The following is a 27,286-nucleotide window of genomic DNA, read 5'->3' as shown; positions in this document are numbered from 1 at the left end:
TTGCTCCTCCATTGAATGTGCTATTGAAGTTTGTGCAGATGGAATCCTTTTGAAATATCATATATTAGTATGAATTTCCACTTTTATTCTATAGATTTATTAGTTATACCCTGTTGAAAGAAGTATAATGGGTTTTTAATGACATACAGAGATCAAAATTATTAATAAACAACCTCTCTGGCCCTGAAAAACATTCTTATATCGTGAAATGATAATTTATTCACAACTTTTTCAAATGTTATGTTATTTTTTAAATCATATCATATTTCAGGTTCTGCATAATCCCATGTATATGTCATTGTCTTTATTTTGCAAACTGTAAAGTGATTGCAAGTGTAGATTATCTATAGTTTTATTTCCCTATTTGCTATCTGTGCAAATTTTAAAACTGTTTAAAACTGTTGCTTAGCCTGCTTGATAACATTATTGTTGTTTGAAATGCCGTTGAACTGACACCAGAATTCAACTATGTTAGAAAGATGAAATCCAAGCCACAGGTTTCCCCTGACATTTATTGGCACCTTTCTCTGACACTGTTGCTTCAGGGTACATCACAAAATCGAGGACATCTTCTATTAGCAGGTCTCTGATTTCATTATATGGTTCACAGATGGAATATTTTCCCTAAATTGGTTAATTCCTTCTTAAGTGGACCCTTCAAGCCAGTGAGAACTTGGGAGGAGAAGTCCCTTGAAGGTGGAGTCAGAGGTATTGAGGGTAATGAAGAAGGCGTTTGGTACACTTGCCTTTATTGGTCAGTGCATTGAGTATAGGAGTTGGGAGGTCATGTTGCTGGGACTGTATAGGATATTGGTTAAGCCAGTTTTGGAATACTGAATTGAATTCTGGTCTCCTTGTTTTGGGAAAGACATTGTTAAACTTGAAAGGGTGCAGAAAAGATTTACAAGCATATTGCTGGGGTTAGAGGTCTTGAGCTATAGTGAGAGGCTGAATAGGCTAGGGCTATTTTCCCTGGAGTGTCAGGAGGTTGAAGTGTGACCTTGTTGAAATTTATAAAATCATGAGGGGCATGGATAGGATGAATAGCCAAGGTCTTTTTCTCAGGGTGGGGGAGTCCAAAAATAGGTGGCATAGATTTAAGGTGAGAGGGGAAAGATATAAAAGGGATCTAACGGGCAACGTTTTCATGCAGAGGGTGATGTGTGTATGGAATGAGCTGCTGGAGGAGGTGTTGGAGGCTGATACAATTACAACATTTAAAAGGCATTTGGATGGATATATGAATTGGAAGAGTTTAGAGGGATATGCACCAAATGCTGGAAAATGGGATTGGATTAATGTCGGATATCTGGTTGGCATAAATGAATTGGACTGAAGGGTCTCTTTCTGTGCTGTCCAACATCTTGACCCTCTGACTGTCCCCTCAACTGATATGTGGTGATTCTCATGTTAAACCATCACCCGTTTTCTCTCTCCCTCGCTCTCTCTCTCTATCTCTATGTTCTGGGTAAGACAATGATAATTTTACCTTTTTTATTTGCATCCAATGCGATGTCACGTCTAGTAGTGAGTTATGAGCTAGCCAGTACTTGGAAAAGGAGACCATGATATATAAACAGCCAGAATATCATCCGTAAAAATAGGAACAGATGTACACCATTTGACCTTTCAAGTCAGCTTTATCATTCGGTAACATCATGGCTGTAATGCAGTGTAAGAAATCGAATGTTTTTATACTGTTTGGCTCAGACAAGAAATAAAAAACAACAATTACTAATTAATTGATAAATATTGAGTAAAGTCTTGCTCTCACCTCTGGTTGGGGGTAGTTTTAACTTGATGTGTCTGAAGTAGGTGGTTGTGGATTGGCAGCCTGTTTCCTATCTTTCCGTATTTTGATCTGTGATGACTTCAAATTCAATATGACTGCAGTAAATAAAGCATAAGCTGCAACACTAAAAGGACATCAGATTTTTTATTGAAAAGGGCTAAATAGTGTGCAGTAGGTAAAAGAGACTGAATCTATTCACTAGGAATTATTCACTGGAATTTAGAATAATGAGGATGAAGTCTCAAAGAACCCTATAAAATCCAACAGGACGAGATAGGGTAAATGCAGGAAGAACGTTTCCGATGTTTGGGGAGTTTCGAACCATGGGTCAAGAGTTAAAGGCTAAGGCTGTTTAGGACTAATACGTAGAGAAACTTCTTTCCGCAGATCGTAGTAACCCTGTGGAATTTTCTTCCACAGAAAAACATTGTTTTTTTTTCAAGAGAGAGTTAGTGTAGTTTTTAGAGTTAAAGGAATCAAAGAGTACATGGAGCAAGGTCCTGAGTTAGATGATTAGCCATGAATATATGGAATGATGGGGCAAGCAAGATTGAAAGGCTGAATGGCCTACTCCTGCACCTATTTTCTATGTTTTTATTATCATAAGTGAGTTGAACATTGATTAGGAAGCCTTTCCTGCTAATAAATTCATTTGTGGTATAATATGGCACTGATGATGGTACATTGTCGAGTTTACTGTGCCCTGCATCTGAGTGTAGCCATCTTTATTGGACAGTCCCACAGCCTGGGCTTGTAGCACTGACCTAATCTCGGAAAAATGATGAAGCGGTAGAATCTTATACATATTTTGTTTTTAATATCCTGAATACTTTTGTTTACATTTGAGAGATTCTACACTGGTGTCTGGTGAATCTTTGGAATGAGCAGTCACCAGGGTGAAATGTCCATCCACATCTCTGAGCTCACATCCTGTTGGTTCAATTATGCTTTCCTAGGACATCCTGAGTCTGTACCTGTACAATTCTTGGTCATCTGGAGCATGACAGTGAGGACAACAGATTCTGGCTCTCCTGACCCTCCTCCACCTCCTGAAAGGAGCTTCTACTGTAGCTTCTCCTCATGAAAGCTGTGTGGCAGCTCCTGGAGCAGACTGTTGTTCTTCAGCTTACTAATGTATTTCTAACTCCTGCCTTCTTCTGCATTGATTGTGTAGGACCACAGTAGCAATGATAATACCTGCCATTGCTGGATCCATTGGAGAAGTGTGTGTTGATCATTTGTGGAGAAACAGAACAGTTCCTCAGTGATATGAATTAGGCTTTATCATAGGCCATGAAACACTATGGCATTGAGGCCTTTGAGAAAAACGGCAGTGACCACTACCTTATTTCACCCTATACAGGTTATGCAGCACAAGCCATGTAGGCAAACAGTATTGGGATATTATTAATTGCGGCAGGACTACTACCTCATTGCTAGGAGAAAATGAGGACTGCAGATGCTGGAGATCAGAGTTGAGAGTGTGGTGCTCGAAAAGCACAGTCGGTCAGGCAGCATCCAAGGAGCAGGAGGAGGAGAATCGGCATTTCAGTCATGAGCGTGATTCCTGATGAAGGGCTTATGTCCGAAACGTCGATTCTCCTGCTCTTCGGATGCTGTCTGACCGACTGTGCTTTTCCAGCACCACACTCTTGACTACTACCTCATTGCTCTCCATCCCCAATGTGCCCAAGGTATGCAGCATTGAGTATAAAAGTGCCCCATGTTCTCACATACTTGCAGAGCAGTGGGAGAAGATAGCAGTTGTGAAGGATTCTGTAGCAATAAGAACTTTGGAATATGTTTGAGAACTGAAAGCCACAGATGAGACTTTTAAGTTTGTTTCTGATCCATTCTGCTTATCATGGATTATACGAATTAAATTGTCATGAACAATGAAATGGTCATGATTGATTATGGCCAAGATTAATAAAATTCATTGTTGGGCAATGAATGACCTGCACATGAAGAATAATTTAATGGCAGATGTGTGTCCTCATTGAATCAATTGACGACTGATTAACACAGTTACCATTCAAAGCTTTCACAATGCATACATGCCTGCCCCCACAAACAAAACACAACAAACCCAAGCCACTAATAGTGTGCTGGCAGATATTTTTTATCCTTACTGTGCAATTGATATTTGATTGAAAATGACACATTGTCTAGTTGACACTCCTGTGAGTGAGATACTAGTTCCACCTATTAGTCAAAATTCCTACCCCTCACTGACCATTCATGTTTCTTTTTCTGTTGCTGTCCATGTCAACCCCATCATTTTGCTCCCCATGTCCCCATCCAGTCCTTTTATTTGATATTTATTATCCCATATATTCTCCCTCAGGATTTGGTCTACTGCATTCTTATGCTTGCTATTGCAATCCATTGTCCCACTATTTAAAGCTAGGTTGAAGAATCTGTGGATAAAGAAACTGTTAATATTTCCAATCCAATATATGTCTTCTTCAGAAATGAAGTAAGTGTAGTGGTGATATGCAAAAACTCCTCCTCCCACATACCTTGTGCCCTCCTATTCTATATCAGACCCAGTGCTTACATTTGAGTTGTTCCCACTTCAATATCATTATCCCATCAGTGTCAAAGGGTAATTCAACCACTCACCACACCTGAATTCCCTACTTTCTCCAACACAGCATGAACTGCCCTTGATACTTACTGCCTAAAACCCCAGGATTGATGTGGCTCCCACTCGCTCAGACTGACTTGTGAGGAGAGCTGCGACTGAACCAAGCTCATTGACACATGTCTGTACAGCTCGCTGACTAACTTACTGGTAATCCTTGGGATAGTTGGAGTTGACCTGCCGGACTAATTGTGGTGTAATCCAGGACCCAGTTCCCTGGATCCTGATCACACAAGCACCAACTGACCATTGCCAATCCCTGGAATAAGTTGGATGATGCCCTTTACTAAATGTGGCAGTATCCCTGACTCCACTCCACTGAGGACTACTACCCTTAGACTTTCAGGACAGCCATCTTGTTGAAGCACATTCAATGTGCCTCATAAGCTGCTGGCACATGCTGTAAGTGTGACACTGAGATGATGTGATGCCATACAACAACATATTCATCCACTTGAAAGTTCAGTACTGGCCACAATGATAAGTCACCTGGCTTTCTGTCTATACTAGCAAGCAAATCAGGCCAGATTTCCTATGACTCTGTAAGTTCCCTTTAAAGTAGCAATGCACTAAAATGGAAGGCAATATAAGATAGAGGTGCTATGGGTGTCCAAGTAAGCATGGATTGAGTGAGTATTAGGCAAACAAGTTAACAGCCACAAATGCACCTTTTGTGGATGCATTAAATGAGTGTGTCTCTCCATGTACAGAGCAACCTGGCAAGAGAATTGTAATGTGGGGTGTTGATGAGTTCCAAAGTATAGTAATTAAGTCGCAAAAAGCATTAGAAGTCAGTCTGAGAGCAGTCATGATGATGATGTGATGAAGCTGGTATTTTCTCACTGGCGACATATGTGAACAGAGTGGAACAGTTGCTGCCCATGGAGTATGCAATGAGATGTTGCTGAATGGACCTTAAGTAACTGTTTTGACTTTAAAGTTGGAAATTGGCAACTTCTAGTTTCTCATCAGTGCATGGAAAATTGTAAATTGCATACAAATGAAAAACGATTAATTAGCTATCGATGAGTTGCAAATACATGGAAATAATGTGACCACCCATTATAGGCAAGATTCTCATCTAGCTTTTGACACTCTGAGGGAAAATTCAGACTAATTTTCTCAATGTTGATAATCAGATATTTTTATTCTTGCCATATTTTCTCAAATTCATTGCCTTTGCCCATGCTGTTCAAATCCTGGGAATGTTCTACCCATGGGTTAGTAGTACTTACTTTGTTTAATTCTTGTGTAGTGCAAATTTTGTTCAAACATGCAGCCCTGCAGCATAATGCTTCCAACCAATAACTGGGATTTAGAATTCCTTCCCATTTAAAACTGAGATGGGCACATTCTTCACACAGAAATGAATCCTTGAAATTCCCTGTCCCTCTGGAGGCTCAGATATTGAGTATATTCAAGTCAATGATTGATAGATTTCTAGATATTAAAAATATCAAAAGAAAGATATTGCAGGAAAATGGCAATGAGATAGAAGATCAGCAATGATCTAACTATTTGGTGATTTCGGCTCAGAGGGCTGAATGGCCTACTCCTGCTCCTATTTCTGTGCACCGTCAAGATCATAATATTCTACTTACACCAAATGGACTGCAGCAGTTCAAGGAGGCAGCTCACCACCAGCTTCTCAGGTACACAGAGGTGGGCAACAATTCAGGCCTTGCCGGCAATGCCTACATCATGAAGCATTTAATAAGAAGCCTCTAGTCAGGTTAAGTTAAGTGCCTCTTATGTCAAATTATCAAAGACTGATTGGAAAATTCTATTTGATCTTCAGACCTTTGTGCCATTAAGAGCAGTGCAGCTGCCTGGATATGACTTGCTGGTGGCAGACAAGGGGCTAGTGCTTCAGACGATTTCTAAACACACTCCTACTCCATCTACCTGAGCACTGGCTGGCCTGAGAAATGATCTGTATTCCAAAATAGTGGCCTGGTTAGTTAGTTTGCAGTGCCTGAGAGTTTGATTGGCAGTCTGTTATGACCAGGTGAGTAAGGATGAATCAGCTCCTCTTGTTTTATTCCCTTAAGTTATCATGGCCATTTGCCGGTTGTCAGATAGAGGAGGGTGTAACCATGACTGAGGAAAATAAAATGATCCAGTGGGCAACAGCACAGGAGCCTCACCTTTTGCAATTGTCTGACAGATTCAAGGTTTATTTAGCTTATTTAGATGACAGCAAGAGCTGCAAACGGATGAGCTAACTGACAATGGCACATTGATACAGGAAGCCATTCAATTGGAGGTTGAGCATGAAGAAATATAATTGTTGTAGGGAGCAGTATACTGAAGAGTATATACACTGTTCTCTGCAGTAAATAGAGAAGAGAAGAATTAGCTTCATTGTCACATGTACTCTCATGAGTACAGTGAAAAGTTTACAATTCGCTACTTACAAGGTAAGGGCTTATGCCCGAAACGTCGATTCTCCTGTTCCCTGGATGCTGCCTGACCTGCTGCGCTTTTCCAGCAACACATTTCCAGCTACTTACAAGGTGCCAACTTAGGTACCTAAGTACAGATTCTTGAGGACAAATTCTGAGGGGAAAAAATTAGAAAAGTAAAGAAATAAAAATTCCAGCAATAAATTAGAAAAATAGAAAAATAACGGGTTGAAATAATAGTTCTTCCAAACTAGACCACACCAGGGCTGGGTTTCATGCCAAGGTGAGGAGTCAAGTCCAAGCTCAGGCCAGGAGTTTGACACCATGCTGAGGCTGGGAGTCGAATCCATGCTGAGGTTGGGGATTTGAGTCCATGCTGGGGTTGGGAGTTCAAGTCCATTCTGAGGCTGAGAATTCAAGTCCACACTGAGGTTGGGAGTCCGCACTGGCTTTCACCCTGGACATCATCAGTGTCACCTGGGGACAGGAAGTGAAAAGAAAAAAGAAAAAAAAAGTGGAAAGAGAGAGGAAGAAAGGAAAGAAACAAACAGAGTGGACGTGCTACTCCGGAGTCCTACACCACCACCATCTTGGAGATTTTCTTTTCCCCTACAGCTTGCATCCAGTTAGTTATGTCATCTATCTGGTGCCAGGGCTGCGATATCTGCTGTAATCTGGAGAACTTGCAATGGGAAAGGGAGAATTCAGTGGTCAACATCGGTATCAACAAGACAGGTAGAACAAGAAAAGAAGTTCTGCTGTGAGAAATGAGAAACTAGGTGCTAAACTAGAAAGCAGAACCTCAAAGGTAATTATCCCTGCATTTTTACCTGTGCCACTTCAAAATTGATAGGGCAAATAAAATTAGAGAATGGCAATGTGAGGTGTGTGGATCAAAGACTGGTGTGAGAGAGATGTGTGCAGGAACTAAGGTAAGGAAAAATGCAGTCTGTAGCATTAGAATGTTCTGCACCTGAACTATGCGGAGACTGGTGTTTTAGCTAGCTGCATAGCTAGGGAACTAGTAAGGCCTTTGACAGTGTATGAGAGATCCATCTCGGTTAGATGTAGAAAATCAAGAGCAGACTCAAGACAGGAGAGCAAAATAGGAATATGACAAATACCAGTGATCACAATCACTCATTAATGAGTATGATTGTCTACCTAGAAAAGTCTTTGTCACTAGTCATGGGTTCTGTGGGTCCTTGTGTGGCTGATTTCTTGAGGGAAGCCTTCAGTGAGTCTTTGAAATGCTTCTTTTGTCCTCCTCATATTTGCCATCCTTAAACTGGGCAAGGAAAATTTGCTTTGGTAGTCAGAGCCTAGACATCCTAAACACATGGCCAACCCAGTGGAGTTGATTTCAATCATGGTCTTGATGTTAGTGTTATTCATAGTTTTACGGATGTTGATGTTAGTATGTTTGTTCTCCAGTTAATGTGGAGAATCCATCTCAAAGGGCATTGATGATACTTCTTTTAGGTGGCTCTATATATAGTTCATCTGTCAGTGCGATATACAAGAGTTAGAAGGATGACTGGCTTATACTCAAGGATCTTGGTATCTGCCCGGGTTGTTGTGGTCATTGAAGACTCTCATCCTTAAGCATCTGAAAGTATGTTCACAGATGGGCTGACATGTAGAATCTCCACATCAATATCAGCCTTAGCTGAGAGGTGGGTTCCTAGGTGAAGGAAATGTTCCACTTTTGGGAGGATTTCTCCACTGATCTTAATGGCAAGATGGACCAGGTTGGTAAACGATTTGAGCTGGGACAGGTTGGTAAATGATTTGAGACTTCTTGGGGTTGAGGCTGAGACCAATTCTTCAGTACACTTCTGCAAAGGCATTAAGCGAGGTTTGAAGATTCTCTTCGGAGAGAGCAGAGATGGCATTGTCATCTGCATTCTGAAATTTCACAAGCAAAGTCAGTGCCATCTTCTTCTTGGATTGAAAAGTTAAGTTTGAAAAGTTTTCTTTCCATCCAATAGATAATGTCCACACCACTGGGAAGCTTGTTCTAGACAAATTGAAGAATGGAAGAAATGTTGGGGGCGATGACACATACTGTTCAGCCCTCGTTTTATCTCAAGGATTCTGTCATTTTACCATCAGTGAAGACCATTGCTAACATCTTGTTGTGGAGGAGACAGAGGATCTTGATAACTTTCACTGGACAGTTGGCCTTTTATAGGGTCTTCACTATCACTTCTCAATTGATGGAATCAAAAGTCTTGCTCAGATCGATGAAAGTCATGTGGAGTGTTTCGTTTGTACATGGTGTTTTTCTTGGAGTTGCTGAGCAGTGAAAATCACATACGTAATTGCATTGTTTGAGCGGAAGTTACATTGGCTTTCAGGACGGGTTTCCTCAGAGACTGGGTGAAGATACCTAACAAGGATTCAGGCCATGCTGTTTCTGTCAATCAAGAATAGAATACGTTGGTAGTTCCATTAGCGAACTTTGTCTCCTTTCTTGAAGACAGTGGAGATGGCAGCATCCCTGAGATCGGCAGGGATTTTCTCTTCATCCCAGATTTTCAGGAACAGTTGATGGAGATGATGGGTAAGCTCTGCCTCTCCGGTTTGAAAATCTGCACTGGGGAATCCCACCTACTTCTGCAGCTTTACCATTCTTCATGTGTCTAATCGCAGTTTCAAATTCTGTGATACACAGTGGGAGATCATCTTTGGGGAGTTGAGGGTTTCCTGAATCATGTCCTCATTGTTGATTGTATCACAGTTTAGTAGTTCATTGAAGTGTTATCTCCATCGAAGGCTGATGTTTCCTCTATCTGTTAAAAGGATTCCATTCTTCATTCATATCGATTTGAGGCCAAAGGATATCGGGTCTCTATCTTGTCTTGGTGGCACTGAAGAAAGCCTGGTGTCATGCTTGTCAGCAAGGAATTGCAACTCCTTAGTTTTCTCAGGCCACCATTAGTTCTCGATTTTCCTTTTCTTCTTTGTAACTCCACTTTAGCTGTTTGAGGAGTTCTCCTCTTTGCTTTATTAATGTTGTTTTGCCTGGCATGGAGAGGTGTTGTCGATGAGGTGTTGGATGATGTGGTCATCCTCGACGAACCAGTCTTGGTGTTTCCTGCTCTTGTAGTATGAGATGATGGTTGTCTTCATCTGTTTCCAGACTGCATCCACTCTGTTAAAATTAACTCTTTGGAGATTTTAGTGAAGAAATTGTTTGAAGTGTACTAGTCTGCTTGTCTCTTGTAGCTGTTTAACTTTTGAGCTTCTTTTTTCTAAAATGTTTCTTCATTTTCAGCTGCTTTTAGTGACATTTGTTGGTCATTGAGGAGTGAATGAGCTGGTGATCCGTCCAGCAGTTGTCTGCACTGCTCATTGCTATGGCAATGAGGGCATCCTTTCGGTGTTAGGATTGAACAATGACGCAATCAATCATTTGCTAGTACATTGGTAATGACTGTCTCTATGAAGCCTTGAACTTGTCTTTTTAGTGGAGCAGTGTGTTGGTGACCAACTAGTATTTCACACATTTGGTGAGCAGGAGTATCCAATCAATTGCAATTCCCAAATCCTTTCTTTTTTTTCAGTACATTGAGGACTGCTTTGGTGCCGCTTCATGCTCCTGCCAGGACCTTGAAAACTTCATTCACTTTGCTTCCAATTTCCACCCTTCCATAACTTTCACATCGTTCATTTCCAACACTTCCCTTTCTTTCCTTGACCTCTCTATCTCTATTTCAGGGAATAAACTGTCCATTGCTATCCACTACAAAGTCACAGACTCCCATAGCTACCTTCACTACAGCTCATCACACCCTACATCCTGCAAGGACACCATCCCATTCTTCCAGTTCCTTTGCCTACATTGATCTCTTCAGATGGTGCCACCTTCCAAAATGGCACTGCTGATATGGCTTGCCTCTTCCATGACTGTGGTTGATAGGACCCTCAATTGAATCTGACCTATCATCTGTGCTTGCACCCTTGCCCCTTTCCATCACTCACAACAGTATGATCAGGTTCCCCTTGTCTTCACTTTCCATCCCACCAGCCTCCCATTCAAAGGATCATTTTCCAGCAATTCAGACAGCTCCAGCAGAACACCATTACCAAACACATATTCCCCTCACTCCCCTGTCTGCATTTCACAGGGATAATTTCCTCTGAGACACCCTAGTCCAATCCACAACCACCAACACCAATCCCCCCTTTCCATGACTCCTTCCCATGTAACCGCAGAAGGTGCAACACCTGCCCCTTCATCTCCTCCCTGCTCACCATCCAATGGCCTAAACAGTCTTTCCAGGTGAAGCAACATTTCACCTGCACCTCCTCCATTCTTATGTATTGTATTCACTGCACTCAATTTTGTCTACTCTACATTGGAGAAACCAAACACAGACTGAGTGACCGCTTTGTGGAACGCTTCCAGTCTATGCACCTTCCTATAGCTGGTCATTTTAATACAGTGTCCTGCTCACGTACTCACATGTCTACCTTTGGCATGCTGCATGTTTCAGTGAATCACAGCGCAAACTGGAGAAAAACATTTCATCTTCAGACTAGGCACTTTAGAGCTTTCTGGACTTAATATTGAGTTCAACACCTTCAAATAGTGAACCATTTCTTTCCTTCCTCTTAGCTTGTTGGCATGTCCTCTCCTCCCCTGTATTTTCAAATCTGGCAGGTGATACACCATTGTTCTGCCATTTTCACATCCGATCACTTAATGTAAACTACTAAGATCTTTTCTCCACCAGTATCCTACACGACTACCATTCTGAACTATAGTACTTCACTTCAGCTCTGATGAAGAATCACTTAGACTCGAAACATTACCTTGCTCTGTCTCCAGTAAAGGTTCCAGCATCTGCAGTAATTTATTCCTACCTTTTTTTGACCATTTCCAGATTTGGGCATTGTTTCCAATGCTGGTGTTTAACCCATTCCCCTCCCCTATTATCCTACCCTCTATCCTCCCCTATTACCCCTGACTAATACACTTAACCTACACATCCCTGAACACTATGGGCAATTTAGCAGAGCCAGCTCACCTAACCTGTACATCTTCAGATTGTGGGAAGAAACCGGAGCACCCGGAGAAAACCAACGCAGACACAGGGAGAATGTGCAAACTCCACACAGACAGGTGCCCCAGGCTGGAATTGAATCTGGGGCTCTATTGATGTGAGGCAGCAGTGCTAACCACTGAGCCACCATGTTGCCCCATACTGTTCTCAATTGTGAATCCAACTTCATTTGTCATTGGTTGATTCTTGGGTTTTCCTCTCCATAGAAAGGTGTGACCACATCCTTCTTCCCTCGTCTGTCCTTGGGCCTTAAAAGAAGTGACTAATAAAGTTGTAGCTGCATTGGTGTTAATTTTCAAAAATTCATGATATTCTGGAGGTTTCATCATACTGGAACATAGCAAATTTAACCCTTGTATTCAAGAAGGGAGGGAGGCAAGAATGAATAAGTCAGTTAACTTGATACCTGTCATGAGGAAGATGTTAAAATCAGTTATGAGGAGGTTATGGCTGGGCACTCAGAAATATTTATATTAATCTGGTAGGGTCATCGTAATTTTCTGAAAGAGAAATTATGTTTAACCAAATTATTTAAGTTTTTTGAAGAAGGAAAATGTGCAATAGATAAACAGGAGCCCATTGATTGATTGTATTTGGATTTCCATAAAACATTTGACAAGATGCCACTTTAAACATAGAACATAGAACAATACAGCACAGAACGGCCCTTCGGCCCTTGATGTTGTGCCGACCTGTGAACTAATCTAAGTCTGTCCTCCTACACTATCCCATCATCATCCATGTGCTTATCCAAGGTCTGTTTAAATCTCCCTAATGTGGCAGAGTTAGCTACATTGGCAAGCAGGGTATTCCATGCCCTTAACACTCTCTGAGCAAAGAACCTGCCTCATATCTGTCGTAAATCTATCACCCCTCAATCTGCAACATTCTTCCACACTATCCACTACTCCACCAACTTTACTGTCATCTGCAAACTTACTAACCCATCCATCTGTGCCTGCATTTAAGTCATTTATAAAATGACAAACAGCGGTGGTCCCAAAACAGATCCATGTGGCACACCATTAGTAATCAGACTCCAGGCTGAATATTTTCTCTCAACCACCACTCGCTGCCTTCTTATTAATCCAAGCTGCAAAATCACCCTCAATCCCATGCCACTGCATTTTCTCCAACAGTCTACCATGTGGAACCTTATGAAAGGCCTTACTGAAATCCATGTACACCATGTCAACTGCCTTACGTTTATCCATATGCTTGATCACCTTTTCAATAAACCCAATGAAGTTTTTGAGACATGACCTGCCCTTGACAAAACCATGTTGAATATCTGTAATCAAATTGTTGCTTGCTAGATGATTATAAATCCTATCTCTCATAATCCGTTCCAAAACTTTTTCTACAACAGACGTAAGGCTTACTGGTCTATAGTTACCTGGGTCACCTCTACTGCCCTTCTTGAACAAGGGCACAACATTTGCAATCCTCCAGTCCTCTGGTGCTAAACCTGTAGACAATGACAACGCAAAGGTCAGAGCCAAAGGCTCCAATACCTCCTCCTAGCTTCCCAGAGAATCCTCAGATAAATCTCATTTGGCCCAGGGGGACTTGTCTATTTTCACTCCTTCTAGAATTAATAACATCTCTTCCTTACTAACTTTGATCCTTTCTAGTCTAATATCTCATGTCTCATTCTTCACCTCTACAATATTCTCCTTTTCCTGAGTGGAAACTGATGAGAAATATTCATTTAGCACCTCTCCGATATCCCCAGCATCCACAAACAACTTCCCACTTCTGTCTTTGACTGGCCCTATTCCTACCCGAGTACTCCTTTTATACCTCATGTACCTATTGGAAGCTTTAGTGTTCTTCTTTATTCTACCTGCTAAAGACTGCTCATGTCCTCTCTTGCTAGTCTTAACTCTCTCTTTAAATCCTTCCTAGCTAATCTATAACTCTCCATCGCCTCATCTGAACCATCTTATCTCATTGTCACATAAGCCTCCTTCCGCTTAGCAAGAGATGCAATTTCTGTAGTAAACCACAGTTCCCTTACCTCATCACTTCCTCCCTGCCTGACAGGGACATACCAGGGACATGCGATATCTGTTCCTTAAACGAGCTCCACATTTCGATTGTCCCCATCCACTGCATTCTATGCATCCTAAGTCTTGCCTAATCACATTGTAATGACCCTTCCCCCATCGATAACTCTTGACTGTGGCATGTACCTATCCCTTTCCATCGCTAAACTAAACATAACCAAATTATGGTCACTTTTCCACTTTATTCCACTTTAAAGTGAAGCACATAATTTGAGGGTTTCCAAACTAGCACAGATAGAAGATTGCTTGGCAGGCACAAACCAGAGATTATACAAAAGTGTACAAAGTTAAAAATCACACACCACCTAGTTATAGTCCAATAGGTTTAATTGGAAGCACTACCAGATGAAGGAGCAGCACTCCAAAAGCTAGTGCTTCCAATTAAACCTGTTGGACTATAACTAGGAATTGTGTGATTTTCAACTTTGTACACCCCAGTCCAACACCGGCAGCTCCCAATTATGCAAACGTGAGAATGTGTTGAGTAGAGTCCCACTGGTGTCTGCACTGGTGTCTCAACATTTTACAATTTATGTCAATGACTTAGATGAGGGTAGCAAGGACACAACAGTGAAGTCTGCAGAAATAGGAAAGCTTGTTGTGAAGAGGAGATAAGGATGTTGCAGAACAATATGCATAGGTTGAATGAGTGGGCGGAAATCTGGAAAATGGAATATTAATCTGCAAAAATGTGAAATTGTTCATTTCGGCAAAAAAAAATAAAAAGAGCAGTGTATTATTTAAACAGAGAATGATGGCAGAATTCTGAAGTACAGAGGATCCTATATGCTCTGGTCCACGTGTCACAAAATGTTACCAGGTACAGCACATAGTTAGGAAAACAGATACAACACTATCCTTTAGTTTGCATGGAACTTGTAAAGACCATGTCATTTTAGTTTGTGTTTTTAAAGACTATGAATTGAAATGAGAAAGCGCTGTTTTAAAGCCAGTGTTTGAACAGGTGCAGTATGTTTTGAAGGCAACATAACCTTACATTCATGCTAGATAGCATATAAACAACTAAACAATTATTCATTGAAATTGAATTGTAGACTATTTGGACCTGTGTGAGTATACAGATGTTGGTTTTGCTGGCAATGAGAAGTTGATTGGTTATCGGACTTATGACCAGTTACCAATGTGAGAGATCTTTTTGCCTGTGATTGGTTTTCAGATAACTGAACAGCTTGCAGCTGGGAACAAGTTATAAAGAAAGAGAAGCGTTCAGTTTTTCCCCAATTGGGAATGGTCTTTCTGATCACTGCAGTCAAAATTCACTGTAATCCTCAAAGAAAAAGTTTATCTTTCCTGCAACTGTTATTGTAAGCTGTGACTTCTAACTGATAAGTCAGAGAGTGTTTATGAGTGAAGCAGCCACCATGTGTCTCTTACCAATTAATGAAAAAATCCTGAGAAATACAACTGAAGTCATGTGCTGGCTTGCAGAAGAGTCATAAGGATCAGCTCAACAACAGAACCTGGGAACAATAACTATTGGCCTGTCTTTCCATTTTTTTGCCATTCATCTGTAGTGATTATAATGAGGTCAACCAGATGAACTTCATAGAATATGAGTTCCCTGCTTGGGGCTATAAATCTGATCCAGTCAGAGAGCCCAGGCTGACAGATGTAAACTGAAGTATCAGAGGCTCTGCTCACTCTAAGAGTTGGCTCTGAGGAAGCTGGATCAGTGCCAAAGACTCTCTAGATATAAAGAAATGGTAGTTTGGTGACAGGATACCTTTGTAGAGTTATTTCAGTGGTGACGAGAGAAAAGCGCTCTCCTGAAGAAATTCACTTACAACAATCGTCTTTGAGTTGGAGTAGGCATTTCTGGCATCACGCCGTTATTTGGGAAGCTTGACTGTTTCAATTCTGCTGATGACGACTGGGTCCAATATGTTATGTTTTCCAGGGAAATGACACTGGGAAGATGAAAAGCAATGGACTATTATGCTCACAGCTTGCTGACACACAGCATTTTTCATTATCAAGAACCTAACTTTCCAAGGAAACAGATTCTAAAACCTTTCAAGAATTGACAGATTTAGTTTAGGAATATTACAACCCCAAACCTCCTCTAATTCTGAGATGTTATCGATTTTACTGGCAATTCAAGAACCAGGGGAATCCATATTAGGATTTTTGACGAGGTTAAGATGTCTGGCAGAGGTATGTGACTTCAGGTTAACCCTTGATGAGGTGCTGGAAGACTGTTTGGAATGTGGGGTAAATGATGTAACATGCAAAAGCGTCTACTAGCTAAAGCTCAACTCGATTTCAAACAGGCACTACAGCTAGCTTTATCATTGGAAAATATGACAAGTGAGCAGGGACTCTAGGTCAGCCCACAGCAAAACCCCAAAGCAAATCCAAGCCTCAGCGATATAGTTAACCTTCTGTTCAAGGTCCGGGCCAGCAAGCCATTGCTACCAGTATGCGGACTCGAGACAGCTAAATGGTCCCACTAGACCTACATGGAGTAAGAAAACACATAGGCCATAGGTGCACACCCTGGAAAGTTCACCCAGACCTGGCTTGGAACAGTTAAATTGCTCAGCAACATTCAAATCATAACCAGTCAAAATAAATGCCTGATTAAATGGTCACCCGATTCTAATGGAGATTGATACCAACTCAGCTATTTCAATGATCGCAGAACCAGTCTTTAATAAAATTCACTCTGGACTCCCTTAAATTTGCGCAAGTCCTCGGCTAAACTGAGAAGCTATACGAGGCACCCTTTACAGATTAAGGACCTAACTTTGGTTCCTGTATCTTTTGAGAAGCAGCCGGTTCAATTGTCACCGATTGTAGTAAAAGGCTCGTGCTCAAGCTTGAAGGAGTGAAATTGGTTGAGAAAAGTTCACCTGGTTTGCCTCAACATTTTTTGATTAGAAACTGGCTGCTTGCGTGAAAACCTAATTAAATGCCTGGAGGTTTTTCAGGAAGGTCTGGAGAGTATCAAAGGAGCCATGGTCAATTGCATGTTGACCAGGAAGCAATTCCATGATTCTGCAAGGCCTGCCTAGTGTCATTTGCCTTATGGGCAAAAATAGAGACAGAAATCAGAAGGCTAGAAAGTGAAGAAATCATCTAACCAGCCCAGTTTGTAGAATAGACAGCACTAGTCAAACCAGTTGTGAAGCCCTACAGGTCAGTTTGTCTTTGTAGGGATTTTAAACAAACAGTAAAACACTCTTCACAACTGGATAAGTACTCAATCCCTCACATAGATGATTTGCATGCAAAGCTGGCAGGGGACTGTCCTTCACAAAGCTGAACTTGAGCTGTGCATACTTGTAGTTGCAGTTGGATGAGGATTTCCAGACATATGCTACAAGAAATACCCTTAAGTGTTTGTATCGATATGTGAGACTGCCATTTGGGATATCGTCAACTTGTGCAATTTTTCAGAGCACATTGCACAAGGTCTACCCAGGTCGCCATTTATTGAGATGACATGCAAATAACAGAAAAAACCAATAAGGAGCACTTAGAGAACTTGGACACAGTCCTTAGATGTTCTTCCAGGCGGATGTATGCCCTAACAGGGAAATATGTGTATTCCAGCCACCCCAAGTGACCTCCTGTCATTACAGAGTTGACAAGACCAGGTTACACCTGTTGTAAGATAAAGTGAGGTCAATCAAAGGTGCCCTTGCTCTCACATCTGTACCAGAGCTAAGGTCTTCCTTGAACTGGTGAATTACAGGTACACAATCCTTTATCTGAAATCCGAAAAGCTGTGAAATCCAAAATGTTTCCATGGAATGTGGAGTGTCATTTTGGTGTGCAAATAGGTGACCCGACTCCACACCCATTCAAACCATGTCATTCAGATGTGGCATGGCAGCATGGCCCAGCACTGGCAAGTGTCAATTGTGTCTCAGCGCTTGCACTATTCACAGCGACTGCTGTTAGGTCATTTCTTTTATTTCACTGTGAAAATGTCATTTATTCTGAAAGCTGAAAAATTCTAAATTCTGAAAAACAACTGGCCCCAAGTATTTCGGATAAAGGATTGTTTGTGTACCTGTATTACGTTGCCTCCATCCTGGCTCTTTTGCATCAACACTTAAAAAAGTATCAGTCTTGTAAATGGTCATGTAGCCATGGGGTAGCTTTCGTGGAAGTGAAATGTTGGTTCACAATGATCCCAAGCAAATTTTGGAATTGACATGTGATGCCTCCCTGTACAGCATTGGGATAGTATTGGCTCATAGGTGAGCCAATGGACAGGAACACCCAATAGCATATGCATTCAGGACTTTGGCTCATGCAGAGCTTTTTTCCATGCAGATGTATTTGGAGTTAGGATGTTCCACTTTTAAGGATGTACATTTGTAATAATGGACCACAAAACCATGTTAAGTTTACTTGAGGAGGACACCACAGTGCCTCCCATAGGTTCATACTGAATTCAGCAGTAGGCTTTAATATTAATTATACTATGTTTAATTACAAGTTGGAATGCTGTCTGGGAGGCCAAGTAGCAAATGCACATGTGTTGAGCTACCTCTCACTGGCAGATACACCATTGGTGTAACCACCACTGGAAGTGCCTGCAATGGTTTTAAGTTTTCTGGACACATTTCCAGTCACAGCTGACAATACCAGACTTTGGGCACAAGCAGATCTGGTCTTGGCAAAACTGAAACAGCTGGTGGCAATGTGTGAAGCCAAAGAGCCATCACAATCAGAAATAACACCTTTTGAACCCGGAGAGACAGTGAGTCCAGGATGGCATACTATTATGGGGAGAAAGATGATTGTCCTGAGCAAAGGCCACTGCCTGATACTGGTTGAACTCTGTCAGGATCATCCAGGAGATTCCAAAGTGAAGGTGTTTGGTGTCCAAGATTCAATGCAGACATACGTGCATTGATGGAGCAGTGACCAGAGTGCCAACACAGACTAAAATTGCTGTGAACAGCTCCCCCACATTCATAGGAATGGCTGGGTGACCCTGTGCATTGGATATGCAGGTCCTTTCATGGGCTCAATCTTCATTGTCACTGTACACACCCACTCAGTAGTTGAATTAATAGAATTCATTAATCAAATACAGAGACGACGATAGAAAGTCTGCATGCATCTTTTGCAATATACAGATTCCCAGAAGTATTGGTCACAGGTAATGGGTCATTGTCTGCCAGCAGGGAATTTGAGAATTTTCTGTAATTAAATGGTATTGGTGTCACAAAGCTAGTCCTTTTTTTCCTAAAAGCTGTTCCTTGGCTCCAAGATACACTGTCCTTAATTTTTTTTTTCAGAGGGGTAATAAACCAGGCCGCGTTCCGATCAGACTGGTTTAGCACAGAGATGAAAAGGATTTTGAGAGGATTTTGTTTATATGTAAACAGATGAACCTTCAGGGCAAAGTGGTCATGTTTTAGAAGTGACCTGTGGAATGAAAGGGAAGTGGTCAGCTCTCTATCTAAGCAGTTTAGTTCAGTCAAGAACTGGTTGGGAATTCAACAGTGAGCTGTGTGGAAACTCTCTCTTCTCTCTCTTCTAACTTCAACCTGTAAGCATCTGACCCTTTTTTGTACTGTGTTTGAAAGGGAGTTTGCTTGTTGGGAGTGTTGTGTGTATATTCGGAACAGCATACTTCAGTCTAGTTTGAATCTACTAAGTTCTGTAGGGGTTCTTTATTCTGTTCTTCATGTTTCATTGTGTAATTTTGTGAATACATTTTTTGTCTGTTTTAAACCCGGTAGTCAACCTTGCTAACTTACTCCAGATAATTTTCATTGTACACTTACTGAAACAAATTGCAAAGTTACTGTCTGGGCTGCTTACTTAAAAATGATTTGAGTGGTCTGGCCTAGTCCATAACAGATTGGGGTCTCTTTGCGGGATTTTAAGCAGCGGTTGGTAGGTGCTAGTGTCTTTATTTCGGGTGTTTGTTTGGTTGAATAGACAAGGCTTGGGATATTAATAGCTCTTTCAGTTGCCAAAAGTTTTCAGGATGTGGATGCAATGACTTTGGAAGTTTTGCAAGAAGTGAATAAGATCAAGCTGCAGGAATTAACAGAGAAGCTGGAATTGGAACTGCCTGCTTCTGTGAGGAAAGGAGAGAGATAATTACAGCAGTAGCTCAACATTTAAACTGGCTGGAGAAACCATCAGAATCTATTGAGAGGCAAGAATTCAATTGCAAATGAAGCAGCTCGAGTTAGAGGCGAGAGATAAGGAAAGGGCAGCAGAAATGAATCAGTTTGAGTTACGATTAAAAGCAGAAGAGAGGGAAAAAGAGAGAGCAGCAGAAGGGAGGAAAGAAGAGAGAGCAGCAGAAGAGAGGAAAGAAGAGAGAGCAGTAGAAGAGGAGGGAAAAACAGAGAGCAGAGAAAGAAAAAGAGAGAGCTGTTGAACTTCAAAACCTGACACTTAAAAAGGAAAGTCAGCTTAAAAAGCTGGAGATAAAGGCTGAGGGTAGAGTCATAGAAATGTACAGCACGCAAACAGACGCTGAGGTCCAACTTGTCCATGCCGACCTGATATCCCAACCCAATCTTGTCCACCTGCCAGTACCTGGCCCATATCCCTCCAAACCCTTCCTATTCATATACCCATCCAAATGTCTTTGAAATGTTGCAATTGGAATAGTCTCCATTGCTTCCTCTTACAGCTCATTCCATGCACCCCGTACCACCCTCTGTGAAAATGCTGCCCCTTATGTCTCTTTTATATCTTTCCCCTCTCACCCTAAACCTATGCCCTCTAGTTCTGGACTCCCCCACCCCAGGGAAAAGACGTTGTCTATTTATCCTATCCATGCTCCTCATGATTTTGTAAACCTCAATATGGTCACCCCTCAGCCTCCGACAAAATAGGAAAAACAGCCCTAGCCTATTCAACCTCTCCTTATCGCTCAAATCCTCCAACCCTGGCAACATCCTTGTAAATCTTTTCTGAACCCATTCAAGTTTCACAACATCTTTCCGACAAGGAGACCAGAAATGCACACAACATTCCAACAGTGGCCTAACCAATGTCCTGTACAGCCGCAGCATGACCTCCCAAGTCCTGCACTCAATACTCTCTCACCAATAAAGAAAGCATACCAAACGCCTTCTTCACTATCCTATCTACCTGTGACACCACTTCCAAGGCGCTATGAACCTGCACTCCAAGGTCTCTTTGTTCAACAACATTCCCCAGGACCTTACCATTAAGTGTATAACTCCTGCTAAGATTTACTTTCCCAAAATGCAGCACCTTACGTTTATCTAAATTAAATTCCATCTACCGCTTCTCAGCCCATTTGTCCATCTGATCAAGATCCCGTTGTAATCTAAGATAACCTTTTTCGCTGTCCACTACACTGCCAATTTTGATGTAATCTGCAAACTTACTAACTGTACCTCTTATGCTCACATCCACATCATTTATATAAATGATGAAAAGTAGTGGACCCAGCACCGATCCTTGTGGCACTCCACTGGTCACAGGCCTCCAGTCTAAAAAACAACCCTCCACCACCACTCTTCGTCGTCTACCTTTGAGCCAGTTCTGTATCCAAATGGCTAGTTCTCCCTGTATTCCATGAGATCTAACCTTCCTAGCCAGTCTCACAGGGGGAACCTTGTCGAATGCTTTACTAAAGTCCATATAGGTCATGTCCACCACTCTGCCCTCATCAATCCTCTTTGTTACTTCTTCAAAAAACTCAAATTCGTGAGACATAATTTCCCACCCATAAAGCTATGTTAGCTATCCCTGATCAGTCCTTGCCTTTCCAAATGCATGTACATCCTGTCTCTCAGGATTCCCTCCAACAACTTGCCCACCACTGAGGTCAGGCTCACTGGTCTATAGTTCCCTGGCTTGTCCTTACCACCTTTCTTAAACAGTGGCACCATATTAGCCAATCTTCAGTCTTCCAGCACCTCACCTGTGACTATCAATGAGACAAATATCTCAGTAAGAGGTCCAGCAATCACTTCTCTAGCTTCCCACAGAGTTCTAGGGTATACCTGATCAGGTCCTGGGGATTTATCCATTTTTATGCATTTCAAGACATCCAGCACTTCATCCTCTGTAATATGGACATTTTTCAAGATGTCACCATCTATTTCCCTACATTCTATATCTTCCATGTCCTTTTCCACAATAAATACTGATGCAAAATACTCATATAGTATCTCCCCCATCTCACAAAGGCCACCTTGCTGATCTTTGAGGGGCCCTATTCTCTCCCTAGTTACCCTTTTGTCCTTAATTTATTTGTAAAAAGCCTTTGGAATCTCCTTAACTCTATTTGCCAAAGCTATTTCATGTCCCTTTTTGCTCTCCTGATTTCCATCTTAAGTATACCCCTACTGCCTTTATACTGTTGTAAGGATTCTCTCAATCTATCCTGTCTATACCTGACATATGCTTCCTTCTTTTTCTTAACCAAAACCTCAATTTCTTTCGTCATCCAGCATTCCCTACACCTGCCACCTTTCACCCTAACATGAATATATTCTCGTTATTTCATTTCTGAAGGCTTCCCATTTTCCAGGCTTCCCTTTACCTGCGAACATCTGCGCCCAATCAGCTTTTGAAAGTTCTTGCCTAATGTTGAGCCTGGTTAAGTTTCTGGTGAATGGTAACCCCCCAGAATGTTGACCATGGGGATTCAGTGATGTAACACCATAGAATGTCAAGTGGCAGTATTTGATAGTTTCTTATTGTTAAATGGCCATAGGCTGGTGTTTGTTGGTACAAATGTTACTTTCCATTGTCAGCCAAACCTGATGCCATGAGACCTCATGGCGTTACAGTCCATGTTGGGGAATCCCTCTCAACTGTATATCACAGTGGCATAATCTCTGCTGGGTCTGTCCTGTCAGAGAGCCAGGATGTGTCTAGGGATAGTGATGATGGGGTCTGTGAGGTATGATTCCATAAGAATTCCATAAGTCAGGCTGTTGTTTGATTAGTCTATGAGACAACTCTTCCAAGTTTGGCACTAGCCTCCTCTTGTTAGCGAGCAGGATTGACAGGGCTGTTTCTGTTGCTATCATTTCCAGCGCGTCGGTCAATTCCAGGTGATCTGTCTGGTTTCACTTCTTTGTTGAGACTTTGCAGAGATTGATACAACTCAGTGCTAGGCCATTTCAGAGCGCAGTTGAGAGCCAACCACAACGCTGTGAGTTTGGAGTCACATGCAGCCACACCAGGTGAGGATGGAAGACACCAGTGAGCCAGATGAGTTTCTACAATAGTTTCATTCGTCATCAGTAGATTCTCAATTTTCTTTATTGGAATCAAATTCTACAATCTGCCATGGTGTGATGTGGACCTGGGTCCCAGAAAATTAGCTGACTTTCTCGACTAACATTTGTGCAATAATAGTACTACACCATAGTCTCTGCCAAATCATATCTTCAGTATTCTCTGTGTTTGATTCAGATGTTCAGCATCCACACAATTTTACTTTTATAACAACTCCTAAAGGTTGGGTTAGCCAACCAAATGCTCTCAGACTTAGTGAGGAAGAGAGTGAGGATGAACAAGCCCCTGGTTGTCAAAATCCTAGTGAGAAACTGTTTAAGTATGTTCAAGCCTAAATTTGCCTAATTTGATGAGAAGGATGTGGAAGCCTTTTTCTTCTCATTTGGGTAAACAAATGCAGTGGCCAGTGGCAGTGTGGGTTTTGTTGATCCAAAGGAAACTTGTAGGTAAGGCTAGTGAGGTATTCACATCACTATCAGAGGAGGTGTCTGGGGAGCATAAGGAGGTGAGAAAAGCCATTTTAAGTGCATATGAGCTTGTACCAGAAGCCTATAGAAAACATTTCAGGAATCTAAGGAGGGACCCTGGTCAACCCTATATTGAGTTTGAAAGGATCAAACAGAGTAATTTTGATAGATGGATAAGAGCTTTAAAAAATTGAGCAAACCTTAGAGAGGTAATTATTTTGGAGGAATTCAAAACTTCATTGCCTGAAGTCGTGTAAACTCATGGAGAAGAGCAGATCATTAAAATTGCAAGGTTAGCAGCTGAAGTGACTGATGATTATGAGCTTGTCCATAAAACCGGTTTGGCTTCCAGAATCAATTTCATTCCATGAGGGATAGAAATTGCGGCAAAGAGAAATCCTCACGTGGAAAGGGAAAGGTAGATCTCAGTGAGGATCATAAGGATAACTTACCACAGGGTTAAAAAAAAACCCTTGAGGGGGACAAAGAAGTTAAAAAGCTCCAGTGTTTTCATTGTAATAAAGTGGGGCACACAAAATCACAGTGTTGGCGGGCTAGGAGAAAGCCAGATGTAGGAAAACCAGACAAGCTTGGAGGTTTTGTTGGACTAGTAACAAAAAGCGCAAGTGAAGTTAGACAACTGCCTCAGAATGTACAAGATTATCAGAGGTTGATTAAGGAGGAAGTGCCAGATCTGCTTAAAAAATATACATGCAAGGGTAACGTTTACTCACATAGGCCAGGAGCAGTCGGTAAGGAGATTACAATATTAAGGGACACAGGATCCTCTCAGTCTGTAATGCTGAAAGATGAGCAGATATGCTCCTGAGGGACATTGCCAAAAAAGGTACTGGTAACAGGAATTCATGGTGAGATAAGAAGTGCTCGATTATGTAAAGTGAGGCTAAAGAATCCACAGAAGAGTGGAGAATTGTGGTAGGGGTACTGGACAAATTCTCAGCTCCAGGAATACAGTTTGTCCTTGCAAATGATATAGCTGATTCACTGGTAGGCGTGCTGCCTACTCTAGTTGAAAAGCCAGCGGAGACGCAGGCAACTGAAGACATGAAGGATGTTTATCCAGGCAGTTTCCCTGATTGTGTGATCACAAGATCACAGAGGCACAAGTTGAAGCAGGAGAGTTCAAAAGGCACAGAAAAGGAAGCTAACATAGCTTTATCAGAAACCTTCTGTATAGAAAGGAGGTGCTGCAAGTGGCGCATGAGCTACCACTTGGAGATCATTTTGGGGTGAGGAAAACACAGGCTAAAATACAAAGACATTTTTACTAGCCTGCACTACACAAGAATATAGTTGAATTTTGCCAGACGTGTCATACATGTCAGCTAATCCAAAACCACAGGCAGTAATAAAACCTGCACCTTTAATACCTATTCCAGCATTTGACGAACCTTTCACAAGAGTCTTGATTGATTGCGTAGGTCCCCAATCTCAAACAGAAAGTGGGAATACATACTTATTAGCAATAACGGATATGTCGACGAAATTTCCAGAGGCAATGCCATTATGCAACATCACAGCAAAAAGGGTTGTAGAAAAATTACTTACTTTTTTACTAGATAGGGACTGCCAATAGAGATCCAGTCAGATAAAGGATAAAACTTCACATCCAAACTATTTAAGGAGGTTATAGATAACTTGGGAATAAAGCAATTCAAACATACTGTGTACCACAGTGGGCGGCACAGTGGTTAGCACTGCTGCCTCACCGCGCCAGAGACCCGGGTTCAATTCCCGCCTCAGGCGACTGTCTGTGTGGAGTTTGCACGTTCTCCCCGTGTCTGCGTGGGTTTCCTCCGGGTGCTCCGGTTTCCTCCCACAGTCCAAAGATGTGCAGGTCAGGTGAATTGGCCATGCTAAATTGCCCGTAGTGTTAGGCAAGGGGTAAATGTAGGGGTATGGGTGGGTTGTGCTTCGGTGGGGTGGTGTGGACTTGTTGGGCCGAAGGGCTTGTTTCCACACTGTAAGTAACCTAATCTAAACCACCGAAATTGCAGGGAGCACAAGAGACATGGCATCAAACACTGAAGTCCATGTTGCGGGCTTACGGTCAGGATTATCCAGATGATTGGGATTAGGGAATTCTGTTTGTACTTTTTGCGATCAGAGATGCACCGAATGAATTGGCCAAATTCAGTCCTTTCGAATTAATTTTTGGCCATGAAGTTAGAGGACTGTTAAAATTGATTAAGGAGAAATTAATGTTAGAATTCAGAGACCACCCATTTGGACTATGTGTCAAATTTTAGAGAATGATAAAATAGAGTTGGAGAGTTGGCTAGATAGAATTTAAATGTATCACAGCATACAATGAAACAGAAAGCGGATAAGAAATCATAAATTCGCAATTGGGGATAAATTATTGAGTTACCTTCCACAAGAAAATCGAAATGACTTGAAAGAGTTATTACTATCAGATGGGGAGATTTTTTTTTAACTTAGATTCCCTACAGTGTGTAAACAGGCCTTTCGGCCCAACAAGTCCACACCAAACATCCGAAGAGTAACCCACCCAGACCCATTTCCTTCTCACTAACGCACCTAACCAATGGGCAATTTAGAATGGCCAATTCACTTAACCTGCACACCTTTGGACTGTGGGAGGAAACCGGAGCAAACCCACGCAGACATGGGGAGAATGTGCAAACTCCACACAGACAGTTGCCCAAGGCTGGAATCGAACCTGGGATCCTGGTGCTGTGAGGCAACAATGCTAACCACTGAGCCACCGTGCCACCCTGCACAAATAACCTGGAAAGGGACTTCAGTAAGGTGTTCGATAAGGTACTCCATGGGAGACTGATTAGCAAGGTTAGATCTCATGGAATACAGGGAGAACTAGCCATTTGGATACAGAACTGGCTCAAAGGTAGAAGACAGAGGGTGGTGATGGAGGGTTGTTTTTCACTGTGACCAGTGGAGTGCCACAAGGATCGGTGCTGGGTCCTCTACTTTTTGTCATTTACATAAATGATTTGGATGCGAGCATAAGAGGCACAGTTAGTAAGTTTGCGGATGACAACAAAATTGGAGGTGTAGTGGACAGCGAAGAAGGTTACCTCAGATTACAACAGGATCTTAACCAGATGAGCCAATGGGCTGAGAAGTGGCAGATAGAGTTAATTCAGATAAATGCGAGGTGCTGCATTTTGGGAAAGCAAATCTTAGCAGGACTTATATATTTAATAATAAGGTGCTGAACCTTGGGATGCAGTTTCATAACTCCTTGAAAGTGGAGTCGCAGGTAGATAGGATAGTGAAGAAGGCATTTGGTATGCTTTCTTTTATTGGTCAGAGTATTGAGTACAGGAGTTGGGAGATCATGTTGCGCCTGGACAGGACATTGGTTCGGCCACTGTTGGAATATTGCGTGCAGTTCTGGCCTCCTTCCTATGGGAAAGATGTTGTGAAACCTGAAAGGGTTCAGAAAAGATTTACAAGGATGTTGCCAGGGTTGGAGGATTTGAGCGATAGGGAGAAGCTGAACAGGTTGGGGCTTTTTCCCCGGTGCGTCGGAGGCTGAGGGGTGACCTTATTGAGGTTTACAAAATTATGAGGTGCCTGGATAGGATAAATAGACAA

At 41.9% G+C, this 27,286-nt stretch overlaps 1 protein-coding gene across 1 annotated transcript in view; it reads left to right on the top strand.

The window, feature by feature from the left end:
• Positions 1 to 27,286, top strand: part of col21a1 (collagen, type XXI, alpha 1) — a 474,425-nt gene that overhangs the window by 240,794 nt on the left and 206,345 nt on the right. The window lies entirely within an intron of this gene.

This window comes from Chiloscyllium plagiosum, unplaced genomic scaffold (assembly GCF_037043375.1).
Source record: "Chiloscyllium plagiosum isolate Xiang-an unplaced genomic scaffold, Cpla_swu_hap1 HiC_scaffold_3, whole genome shotgun sequence".
Taxonomy (NCBI): Eukaryota; Metazoa; Chordata; class Chondrichthyes; order Orectolobiformes; family Hemiscylliidae; genus Chiloscyllium; species Chiloscyllium plagiosum.
This window is presented reverse-complemented; position numbering and strand designations above follow the sequence as displayed.